The sequence below is a fragment of the Camelus dromedarius genome, chromosome 5 (genome assembly GCF_036321535.1).
Source record: "Camelus dromedarius isolate mCamDro1 chromosome 5, mCamDro1.pat, whole genome shotgun sequence".
In the NCBI taxonomy this organism is placed as follows: Eukaryota; Metazoa; Chordata; class Mammalia; order Artiodactyla; family Camelidae; genus Camelus; species Camelus dromedarius.
Window position 1 is genome coordinate 55,967,404 of NC_087440.1, and position 12,928 is coordinate 55,980,331.

General features: G+C 40.5%; 1 long non-coding RNA gene across 1 annotated transcript in view; it reads right to left on the bottom strand.

Moving 5' to 3' along the window:
* Positions 1–12,928, bottom strand: part of LOC105091449 (uncharacterized) — a 203,106-nt gene that overhangs the window by 71,856 nt on the left and 118,322 nt on the right. Inside the window, exon 3 of the long non-coding RNA XR_010380976.1 lies at positions 8,640–8,913. This is a non-coding gene — a long non-coding RNA (uncharacterized LOC105091449). The remainder of the gene's footprint in view (positions 1–8,639; positions 8,914–12,928) is intronic.

Genomic DNA, 12,928 nt, shown 5'->3' on the forward strand with positions numbered 1-12,928 from the left:
AAATTTCTTTTCTTCCTGCTGCATTACTTACACATAGGAGCACCCAGAATTATTTTTAGACTTACAAAATAGCAGTTTGCTGGTGCTTGCCATCCAATTTGTAACAGATTTCCAGAGATTAACAGTTGCAGGGGTTTTGGCCACATTTAATCACAAAAGTAATTCTGTATTCTGTCAATACAGATAAAAATAGCAGTGCAGTCTGGTTGGGTGAGTCTCGGTCGCGGGGCTTTGCTCCCAGTTGCTGTTTTCCTGCTGTTATGGAATTGCCGTCCTCCTTTAAGGGCATGTGTCTGCAAGCCAGCACACGAAGGTGGTAGAGTATCTGATGTGCTGTTAGGCTCAGCAAGACCCTCCGCATGCTGGAAGTGAGATCTTTCCCCAGAGCAAATGAAGAGAGTAATTCTGTCTGATTATCTGGCCAGATTTTACAACTGAGAAAACTATATAGTACATGCTTTAAAAAAAATATTACTTTTGATAAGAAGTTATTTCAGTAAGTGAAAATGACAGCCACCCAGGACCTAGCTTATCTTTTCTTGTGGTGTGACCTCTAATCAACCCCTAAGAAGGGAAAGAATCACCAGTAGGGAGTGCATCAAGCAGCACATGTCAACTTCCACCCTGATGTGGTTTTGTTTTCTTGTATAACTCCAGTTCTTTTGATCTGCCAACATGAAGCTGCAGTGTCCCACAGGAAATAAATGTCACAACAATCCACTTACGTTGGTCATCCTGTGAAGGTTTGACGCTGGACCTAGAAATTCTGAGGTTCCTGCATCTCCCTATCCCTGCAGTGAATTTTCAAAGAATAAAGAAAAAGCCCACAGTTGCCTACAGAGAGAAAGTGTGGAAATTCAAGTCTCTTTCTTTTCTTTCTTTTCTCTCCTTCCTTCCTTCCTTCCTTCCTTCCTTCCTTCCTTCCTTCCTTCCTTCCTTCCTTCCTTCCTTCCTTCCTTTCCTTTCCTTTCCTTTTCTTTCTTTCCTTTCTTTCAAACTTTCAACCCTCTGTGCTGCTTCTGTAGCATCTTAAATGATGTCTTACTCTTTGCTTCCCTGTGGATGAAGGTCTCGGTGGCAGAATTTCTAATACACAGTCCTTATTTACCTGACAGCCACCACCCCAGGAAGACATACAGGCCCCTGGCGCTCACAACTAGGATTTTAAAAAAAAGAAAGAAAGAAAAAAAAGCATACGAACATTCTGGCCACTCCAAAGGCAAGTGAATTCAACATCTCTGGGAGAATGGTTGACTCCCGCCAGAGTCCTCTGTAGCCCTCTCTGCCTCCCTTTCCTTCCAGGCCCCCTTTTCTGCCATCTTCTTCATGAAGTCTAATTACCAAGTCAGGCAACACCAATCCATAACTTTTGCGACTTCTCAGGAAATATATTTTCTTAATGGATCAATTACATGATGTCTTACATCAATTGCCATTATTTTTCATTAAATCATGGCATTTTAGAGCAGGGGGAAAAATCTTAAAGAACACCTAGTTCAGCATTTACCCAAAGTATAACCTAAGAAACCTTGTTCAGAAGAGAGATGTTATGGAGAAAGGATTTCACAGCTCTATTCCGTTTCCAGGGCTGCTGTAACGAAGTATCACAGACTGGGTGGCTTGAACAATAAAAATCTACTTTCTTGCAGTGCTAGAGACTAGAAGTTCAAGACGAAGGTGTCAGCAGGGTGGGTTTCTGGTGTCAAGGAAGTCTTTCTCCTTGACTTGCAGATGCCCGTCTTCTCCCTATGTCTTCACATCGCCTTCTCTCTACACATGTGTCTGTGTCCTTATTGCCTCTTCTTTTTTTGTTGTTGTTTTGTTTTGTTTTATTGAGGTGTAATTGACACACAGCACTGTACAAGTTTAAGGTGTACAGCATAATGATCTGACTTACATACATCATGAAATGATTAACACTACATTTAGTGAATATCCATCATCTCACACAGATAAAAAAAATTAAAGAATAAAATTGTTTCCTTGCGATGGGAACTCTTAAGGATTTACTCTCTTAAAAACTTTCACGTATAACATACAGCAGTGTTAATTATATTTATCATGTTGTACATTACACCCCAGGACTTAGTTATCTTACAGCTGGAAGTTTGTACCTTTTGACCACTTTCATCCAATTCCCCCTCCCCCAACCCCTGCCTCTGGTAACCACAAATCCGATCTCTTTTTCTATGAGTTTGTATCTGAAGTATAACTGACCTACAACACTATGTTGGTTCCTGTTACACAACATAGTGATTTGATATTTCTATACTTTCAAAATGATCACCCAGATAAGTCTAGTTACAATTTGTCACCACATAAAGATATTATGTAATTATTGACTATATTTTCCACACTGTACATTTCATACCCATGACATTTATTTTTCTACTAAGTTTGTATATCTCTTAATCTCCCCCACTTATTTCTTTCTTCCCCCCAACTCCCTCCCCTCTTGTAATCACCTGTTTGTTCTCTGTGTCTATAGCTCTGTTTCTAGTTTGTTATGTTTGTTCATTTGTTTTGTTTTTTGAATTCCGCATGTAAGCAAAATCATACAGAGAAAGACAAATACTAATTGCCTCTTCTTTTAAAGATACCAGACAAATTGGATTAGGACTCACCCTAATGACCTCATTTTAACTTAAACTCTTTAAAGACCTTATCTCTAAATACAGTCACATTCTGAGGTACTGAGGGTTAGGATTTCAACATATGAATTTGAGGAAGGACTCCATTTAGCCCAGAATAACAATCACACAAATTCGGGGAACATTCATGTGAATTCCCAAGTCACAAATGTTAAATTTCAAAGGCTCTCAAAAGCCCTTGAGATAACAAGCTTATCTGTTTAACCCATTATTCCCAAAACATATTTGATTTAGGATACTTTTTTTCCCAAATAATTTTTATTTATTAAGTTTCTGCAGTATATAATTTAGAAACTCTGATCCTATCTATTCTCTCCATTTTACTGATGAGAAAACCGAGGCCCAGAAATTCAAGTAGCATGGCTAAGATCAGTTCTGATCCAACATCACAAATGCCAGAACTTGTCTGGCAAAGATAAATGCTCCTCAGGGGCAAGGGTGGAAAGAGGGAAATTGAAATAGCAATGGCAGTCTTCTTTTTGGGAGATTGAAGAAGATAGGAAGTCAAGAATCACTTTCAAGGTGATAAAGCCTTTCCTCATAGCCTCCCAGCCTTTCTTCCTTTCTCTGTATGTGTCCCTTAACCCTGTGTGTTGTCAGTGCTAATTTTTAACAGATTCCATGGGGATAACAATACTGGGGGGCTCCCTCTGACCTCTACCCTTTGAGGAATGGCCCTGGCTCTCAAATTGCACCCGTGGCAATTCCATTCACCTCATAGCCAATGACACAGAAGGAATGCAGTCATTTATGGTAATATCTTTCTGAAGCAGAAATGTCAAAAATGTCACTGATGGGGACAATTTACCTAGGCAAGAGTTGACAGGATACTTTTTCAACTCAGGCCCTAAATGTTCTGTTCACTGCTCTCTTCTGATACCCAAGCTCATTTACCTGAACGTTTTTATATCAGAGCTATATCAGGGAGACTGAAAGTATAAGGATAGATACGACAATTCTGGATGAGAGTAGCCATTTCAGTCTTCTCTGGAACATAGTCTGTGCTGAGTACCCGGTCCATGGCCCTTTGTAAATGGTTTTAAAGGTCTCCTCGCAGAATATGGGGTTTTAAACCAGTGGGACTCAGTCCCACTCCTTATAAGATGGCTCATGATAAGAAAGAGCTTTGGAGAAGCTCATCCTGAACGCTTGGGATTCATTCTCCCCTTTCCCATCTCTCCTGCTCCATCACTGAGATTACCCAGTGACTCGACCTTCAGGCGCATCTCCTGTCCCTGGACCTAAACGTGCCCCTTGGATCTGAAGGCAGACCTGGCCTCCCCTTTTCTACTTTGACAAGTTCCTCCAACCTGGTTTTCCCTTATTCTCTGCATCTATCTGCTTCCAGCTCTTCTGGTCACTACCTTGCCTCAACAAATAAAGAATATATCTAGAATTCAGAGCCCAGAAATCATCTCACTTTCCTAAGTGCCAAAGAATTCTCCTTTGGACTTACAGGAGGGAGCCCCAGACCTGTTGTGCTGCTTCTCATGATGTCTGGGTTGATAATTCTAAAGGACTTTGGAGAGAAAGTGCTCTCAAGCAAAGGACTCAGGTTATTAGGGTGGCATTCTGCCTGCTCACGACTGACTGAGGGAATCTGCACAGACGTATCATGTAAGGATGTCCCAGGGGATGATTTTGCTGCAAAAAATTTCTTCTCTTCCCATTTTTATATGCATTGCTAGATAATGAAACATCAGACATACTAAACAGACCTGAGAATATTAAACAAAAGAGAAAATCTGCTTTTAAAAACCTCAGCATAAAAAAAAAAAAACAGTACACATTTTTCCCTCCAAAAGAGCCAGTCTTTGCATGATTCTTAACTTCAGCGATTTTTATTGAAGACATTTCTGATTTGTTATTTTAATGGGCCTTCTGAAATCAGATGCGATGCTCATTATTCTCACGTGGTTGTTTTATTCTTGCATTTCTCAAACAAACAAGGGAACCAAGGGACCCGGGGATGCTAATCTTTCCATGACCCTCACACCGTGACAGCAGGGCTTTCAAAACCAACGGAAGTGGCAGCAAAAATAAGTCATTGAGACCCGATTGAGGGTCCTCTTGGTCATCAGATAAATGCTGAAACAAAGCTTGTCTACAATTAGATCAATTCTGCAGCAACAGACTGTGTCTTTGGCCAACGTGCATAACGGTGTTCCAGCATAAATGTGGGTTAGCAGAGATCTCGAGCACAGATGTGAAAAATAACAGAAACAGATTCCAGAGAATTGTCTTTCCTTTTTTTCCCTCCTTAATTCAACATTTTCCATAATTCAATAACGTATTAGTTGTAAGTATGCCCCCAGCTTGGGGCTGGGAGTATGGTTCTAAGGGAAATAAAATGTGTGATCTCCAAAGTATTGGTTCCCCATCCCCATCTTTCACAGATTTATCAGTCACGACTTTTATCCCTAGGGTCACACGTGCACCATCCCCTCCTGATCTGGCCAGCCAAGGAAGGAGAAATTTCTGATTAGCACATGAATTAGATGAGGATCCAACATCTAGAGAAGCATCTGGGGCCTGATAGAGGCTCTTGGTGAACTGGTGTGGACCACCCATGAAAGAAGGCCTGTGCACTGCATGGGGCACTTGGAGAACAATTTCAGTTAAAAAGGAAATCAAAGAATTCTGGTTGGTTTGGTAAACAATCACTTCCTGGTTCTCAGTACAGTCCTTCCAGTTACCTCTCCTTCCTCCTGGTCCTGCTTTCCTATCTGTCTACCTGTCCCCAAGTCCCCCAGTTTCCCATTGTCCTTATTCTATTCCATGTCACTGAGTATTTGCATGTTTATCTGCACCTCTGAAGCATGGCTTCATGAATATCTCATCCATCCACAGTGGAGAAGGGAGAACAGAAAAAAGGGGAAAGAAAAAGAATTACCTCTAAAATGCAAGGGCACGGTTCAGAGAGACCTAGACTCAAAGCTCTGTCCTGCTTTTTTGCTAGCTGGATGATTCTGGGAAACCTGTGAACATCTCTGAGCCTTGGTTGCCTTGGTTGCCTTGGTTGTCAAATGGGCATAAAGACACTTACATCTCAGGGTGGTTGTAAGGATTAGAGATGGTGTGTAGGTTCCTAACTCACTGTAGACGTTGAGGAGGTAGTTGCTATTAATATTTTACATAGACAGTTGTATTATGTATATAATCTGAATATGCTTTTCCCATTTAACACTATGAGCATCTTCCCATGTTCTTCAAAACTTTTTGTAAACGTCATTTTTAAATACTAGACAGGAGCTCATCATGTGGATGTACTGTAATTACGTAACTGTTTCTTTATTTTTGGACCCTTAAGTTGGGTTTTGCTGTTGTTCTTTCTTTTCTCTATTATAAGGGGTGCTGCAGTGAACATCTTTATGCATACTTTATCTATATTTTGGTACACTTTCCACGGGCTTTGTTCCTAGAAGTGAAATTACTATGTCAAAGTGTAAGGACATTTTTAAGAGTCTTGGTTTATGTGCCAAACTTCTTTCCACAATGCCTGCGAGCCATGTGTGTGGCCTGTCTCACTGAACCCTTGGGAGCCAAAGCAAACACCACAGGTTGCCTGCCCGAGAACCATTACTGTCCCTTCTTCCCTGTTGATGGAGCCTTGGTTGGTCCAGGTGTCCAAGCTTTCTCTGAGAGTAAATCTGGGTTAGTCTAAACCAGTCTTGGTCATCTCATTTCTCTTGCCAGTGATTGGGCTAGAAGTAGGCATACGACCCAGTCCTGGCTAAGATGAGATGTGAGGTTTACTGGGTAACTGTTTTTCATTCTTATTTGCAGTGACATTTATGGACCTAGAGATGATCATACTAAGTGAAGTTAAGTCAGACAGAGAAGGACAAATGTTGTAGGATTTCACTTATATGTGGAATCTTAAAAAAAAAAAAAAGATACAAATAAACTTATTTACAAAACAGAAACAGATTCATGGACATGGAAAATAAACTTATGGTTACCAAAGGGGAAATGTAAGGGAGAGGGGATAAATTAGGAATCTGGGATTAGCAGATACACACACTATATATAAAATAGGCAAACAACAAGGACCTACTGTATTGCACAGGGAACAACATTCAGTATCTTGTAATAACCTATAATGGAAAAGAATCTGGAAAAGAATATATATACATATATATTCAGATATACATATATCTGAATCCCTTTGCTATACTCCTGAAACTAACACAACATTGTAAATCAACTATACTTCAATAATTCTTTTAATAGTGAAAAAATTTATGGTTACCAGGGGAAAAGGTGTGGGAAGGGATAAGTTGGGAGTTCGAGATGTGCAAATACTAACTACTATATATGAAATAAATAAGAAACAAATTTCTTCTGTATAGCACAGGGAATTATATTCAATATCTTGTAATAACCTATTATGAAAAAGAATTTGAAAACAAATATATGTATGTATATGTGTATGACTGAAACATGCTGTACATCAGAAATTGACACATTATAACTGACTATACCTCAATTAAAAAAAAAAAGCATAGTGTCCTTAGATACACAGGTTTCCCAAGAAATAATTCATCTTCACTATTTCTTCTTAAATAAAATTCATTATCAAAAAACAAGGTAAAAACAGTCTTTGTTCTTTCACTGGACATTGTCATGTCTGCATGTAACAACTTGAACCATGCCAGCCTAGGGACAAAACCAGTGAAGGACGGGCATTTGATGATGCTATGGAAACCATGAATTAATCAACCCAGGAGCCACTCTTCCTTAGAACTTATTTTCACTTGAAATCATATATTTTACATGTTATTTAAGAAGTTTGATTTGGTTGTTTTGTTACTGTAGCCTAAAAGCATTTTAATGGAAACACCAGCATTATAATTACTAAACAACCTTTCACAAATTAATTCACACATAAAAATAGCATCTTAATGTTGTTTGAATTTACTGTTCTTTAATTACTGATGTGATCACATGCTTATTATTCATAAGCTTGTTAATAATTTGTGTGGGTTTTTTTTTCTAAATTATCTAGAAAGATTTTTCAAAGATCAGCAGTCCACAGAAGAGGATAATTTGCAGGCTGGACTGAGCAGGGGGTGGCATTGAGGGAACAGTTAAGGTCACGTTGGGAAGGAATCCTGCAGCTCCTGTTCATATAAATATTCCGCAGACCTGTGAAGTGTCTTGAGTCCAATGGGATGGGCTTCTATCCAAAATATGGTAATGACAGAAGCTGATCTTTCAGGACTGTTTGTATATAGAAAACAAGACCTTGGGGAGGACTATCTCTCAACATGGAGACAGGAAGTCTGGTAAGTGAAAGGAAAATAAGACTTTTGAAAGTGAAGGAAAGGCTGAGAGGGAGCAGACATGCACTACGGACCTGCCGGACAGGAGCACATATAACATCCCTCCCTGCTTGCTCCTACTTTCCCAGTTTCAGCCGCTGTGGTCCCCCACCCTCTGCCGCATTAAGTTTACCCATGTGTCTGCTCTAGCATAAGAACATTTTCATTCGGTCTTCCATATAGAGAAATGTTTTCAGTTACTTCGGGTTTGAAATAAACTTTGAACATAAACATTAGAGCAAGAGTCTCTGATTCATCTCCCTGAAAAGGGAGCATATGAAAATAATTCACACTCTCTTTTTATTAGCACATTAGAGAGTCACAGAGTACTGAGTCATCAGTATTAAGGTAATATATAATGGTCAGATAATTAGAAATTTAAATAGCCTGGGTTTAACAGGAGATTTTCAATATTATGAATAGTTGGTGAATCCAAATCCGACTGAGAAATACCCCTGATGAAATCTTGCCAATGAGTACATGTATAATACATGGGTCATGTTGTTTTATAAAAGACTTACTGATTTCCTAGTCAAGGCTCTAGTCGCTTCCATCAAAGTCTTGTTCTCAACCATCATAAATTAACAGATCAATAGTTAATGGTACTGTTAGCCAAGTTTAAAGCCAAATAACTCAGATCCCAAGACAACTCGCTCTTACTCACTTGTAACGCAGAGGCACTTTGGTAGACAAATTGATGTTCATTTAGCCAATCTGTACATCCCAAGGTCTTGGGCCTGAACCCCACTTCAGTTAGCCCGCAGAGACATCAGCAGGTGTGGCTCACTCACCCGCAACTCGCTTCTCTTTTGTTTGTGTTGAGACCGAGTTCCTGCACTGAGTGGCATCTCACAGGATTGGATCTGACCATCTGGGGTTGGTAGGCTCCTTAGGATCCCGACCAAATCAAAAAGTGGACTCCAGACCAAAGTCAGCAGCTAGAGAACAGGAGAATGTGTGTGAGGGAAGACAACAACAACAACAACAACAACAACAACAACAAAATAGTGTATTTTTAAAAGCAACTTAGGCTAGTTTGAGGGTGTGTGGTGTGATGTGTTCGTGCCATGGCCCATGCATGTGTTGGTGGAGTGTTTCTGCCACTTCACCCTGCCCGATAGTTGTGCCCAGTACTTGGTGATTTTAATATTGCTCTAGCTTTCATATGAATTCTGTTGCAAGGAAGACAATAGATAAAAAGTAGACCATTTGTGTTTCTAGTGGCCTACTCTTTATATGCAAAGTTATAAAATAAACAGGATCCAAAAATAGTACTTTCTTTGCTCACCCAAAGAGCTCTTCCACTCAGCTCTGAATTATAAAAGCCTCTGGTTTAAAGGAAATATAAATTGGGCTCACGTGGGAAAGATACAGGAGGAGGCAAGACAAACCAGAATGAAGGGCTCAGATTCAGCTGAGTTTGCTGATGTTTGTCAGGGGACGCTGATTTCTCAGTTCTGGGGTGATGTCTGGAAATGCAGACCCCACACTTGTGATCATGAGCTTTTCTTTTCCTTCCCCTGACACAACTCTGGGTGGACAATATCACTGCCACTGCCCACTTAGCTACAAAAACAGTTCATTCTTTTTCTTTTTAAAAAATATATAGTTAGCTATTTCTTTTTTTTTTTTTTTTAAATTGAGGTACAGTTGATTTACAATATTATAAAAGCTGCAGGTATACAACATAGTGACTCACAATTTTTAAAGGTTACACTCCATTTATAGTTATTATAAAATATTGGCTATGTTCCCTGTGCTGCACAATATAACCTTGTAGCTTATTTATTTTACACACAGTAGTCTGTACCTCTTAATCCCCTACCCCTGTTTCTCCCCTCCCCGCTTTCCTCCTTTCCTCTCCATGCTGATAACCGCAGGTTTGTTCTCTGTACCTGGGAGTCTTTCTTTTTCTTTGTTTGTTTGTTTGTTTTCTTCCAGATAGACAATGTTGCCAAAGCCCTGATCAAAGCCTAGTTGCCTGGGTGGGCAGAACCATGGCAGTATTGGCTTATGAGTCCTGAGGTTTCAACAGCCTCTTCTCTCCCCTCCAGCCTGAACCACAGGAGTTTGCATTTGGCATCCAGTCCACAGCTGGCGTAGCACCTGCATCAGACCCAGATTCTCAGGGCCTACTGCAGATCCACTGAATCAGACGCTTTGAAAACAGGGAGCAGGAATGTGCATGTTTACAAGGGCTCTGGTGAGTCTTATGCTCACCCAGGTTTTTATGCTCAAAATTTAGAACTACAGTCTCATGGTTTCTTTCTCTTTTCTTTTCCATTTCTAGCTAGGATTGTCTTTGTGTGTGTGTGTGTGTGTGTGTGTGTGTGTGTGTGTGTGTGTGTGTGTGTGTGTGTGTGTTTAAAGCTTTATAAAAGGAAGAGTATCTTGACCAGGTTCTAGAAGCACTGATTATTTGAAGATGTATATGCTCTACTTGGCCATCTGACTATGGCTCAACTTGGGTCTTGGCTAATCCAAACTGGATCCCCCACCAAAGCCTCACTGATCATTTCCACAGTGATTGCAGGTAGTGGGCTGCCTGTACCAAGGAAGCTTCATTCTGTTCTTTAAAAGATGTGTCACTGGGCCAAGAGAAGAAATGATGACACAAGATAAAACAAGCTCCCTAGATACTGATCAAGTCTCTGCTTTCAATAAAATTATGAAAATTTCTTCAGCAGCTTTTAATATTAGTAATTTTTTTGTGTATTCTATGTAGAGCCCTTAATCTGAAGGATAATGATCTTAATACATGGAAAATTCCTGATTATTCACTTTGTAGATAGTCTAAATTTTTGATTCCAAGCTCAAAGTCTCTTGTGCTCGGAGACCTGCCAGATTGTCATCTCCCAATTAGTTCAGCTAAACATGACTGGAAAGGTACATCTGCTATGTAAGTAAGGATTCCAGATTTTACTGTAATTTCAGTTCAAATCTCTGGTTTTCAATTAAGGGCGATTGACTGTAATCATTATTCACAAGTGTTCAATGAAAGATCCAGTTTTTTAATACATATTTCTGTTTTTGTTACGATTTTAGTACATGTGCTGCTGAAGCAAGCATGTGTTTTTGTTGTTATTCTCCCTCTTTCATAAAAATAACTGAGATGATTATGAGTAGAGAGTGGTCCTTAATCCAAGAATTATTTAAGCCAGATAAAGGATTCTTGTTTTTGCAGAAGACCACTTCTTAAAGTTTACCCAACACAGAAGAGGGGATCCTTTAAGAGCAGGGCAAAGTCTGATTTAAATCTCTGTCAACTGGGAAGACACAGCTTTTTGGCCAGCGTCTCTCTTAAGCTCACTGTTTCTGCTCCAGCTGCCAATTGTCAAGGCTCCAGACTGGAAGACACTCCAACATTCTGTTCTTCTCCTGCCCCCACCCCAACTCCACACCCCAAACTCCCAGTCACACCCCTGTGCCTCAGAGCGGGACTCCAAGTCCACGCCTGCTGACAGCTGACCCTCCCACCTCAGCGTGGTAATCAAGGTTTCCCAGCTCTGACTTAACCTTATAAACCCTATTGGGTTTCACCCAGGCTTCCCCTTGACCATTTCATTCTATGTATTATTAGTTCCATGGTGACTCTTTGACACACCCTAAATTGTATATTTGTATTTGTTTAAATCCTCATCACATTTAAACAGTTCTCAGCTGGGGTCAAATGTTTTTGAAAGTGAGCTAGTCTCTAATGACTAGTGTCACCATGTAATTCATCATTCACATCTGAACGTGATTGAAGGTGAAGGGAGGTGCCATCTGGATGGGATGCTGGGGCCACAGATTTAAGCAAGACACACAGTGGCTTTAGTAATGAGGTAGACAATCGTCTCCTGCAAGGATTCTGGAATCACGTCCTTTGGACTTGCTGTTGGGGAGGGAGGGTCATCTGAGCAGAGTGGACTAAGAAAAGCGGAGAGGTGGCAAGAGGGAAAGCAGAAGAAGCAAGGTGGGAGGAGACAAGAGAAAGACTGAACTCATTTTCGTATGACCTCTGATTCATAGAGTCATCGTCTCTAAATACACTAACCGGAGCCTCTGTGAGAAAAAGACCAGAGAATGAACCAAAGCATCTAAGGAAGATGACCTGAGCCGACCCGTCAGTTAATCCAGCTGCTAAGTCCTTACACATGTCGTTTGATGTCTTCCCAGCATGCATCATAGGCTGTGACTACTCTTAGACAGGACTGGGCTGGGGAAACAGCATAGTACTTATGTGGCTGGAACACAGAACTGCAGAGGGCCCTCCCTATCTGTGGGTTCTGCATATGTGCGCTCAACCACCCGGGGATCGAAAATATTTGAAAAAAATCCCAGAAAGTTCCAAAAAGCAAAATTTGAATTTTCTGCATGATGGTGACCATTCACATAGCATTCACATTGTATTAGGTGTTATAAGTTTCCCAGAGATGACAAAGTATACGGGAAGACGTGTGTAGTTATGTGCAGGTACTATATAAGGGCCATTTTATATGATGGACTTCAGCACCATAGATTTTGGTATCTGCGGGGGTCCTAGAACCAGTCCCCCTCAGATAGCAAGGGATGCTATGCACAGGTTTCCACCTCTCCTTTAACCTTGTCATCCTTCTTCCAATGAATCAGTCAGCATCACTGCTTCTGGGAAGATATGACTCTTCAGAAAGCAAATAACACAAAAGAGGTCAATTATTAACTTTTTAGTTTTTAACACCTTGGCATCAAGAGAACAGAAAACAAGTGAAGCATGTACAATAGGTGGGGGAGAGAAAGTGATGAGTAATAACAAAGAAACCTCCCCAATCCACACTGCTCCCCCTCTAGGCTAAAGTGTCCCACACCTCCTTCCACCAACCAGGAAAACACTCGAAGTTATGAGAGAAAAGGTTAGACGGTGATAAGTCCTTGATGAAAAAGGTCTGCACTCCGATCCTTTCCCGGGATGAAGCAGAGAGAATGTTCCAAAGC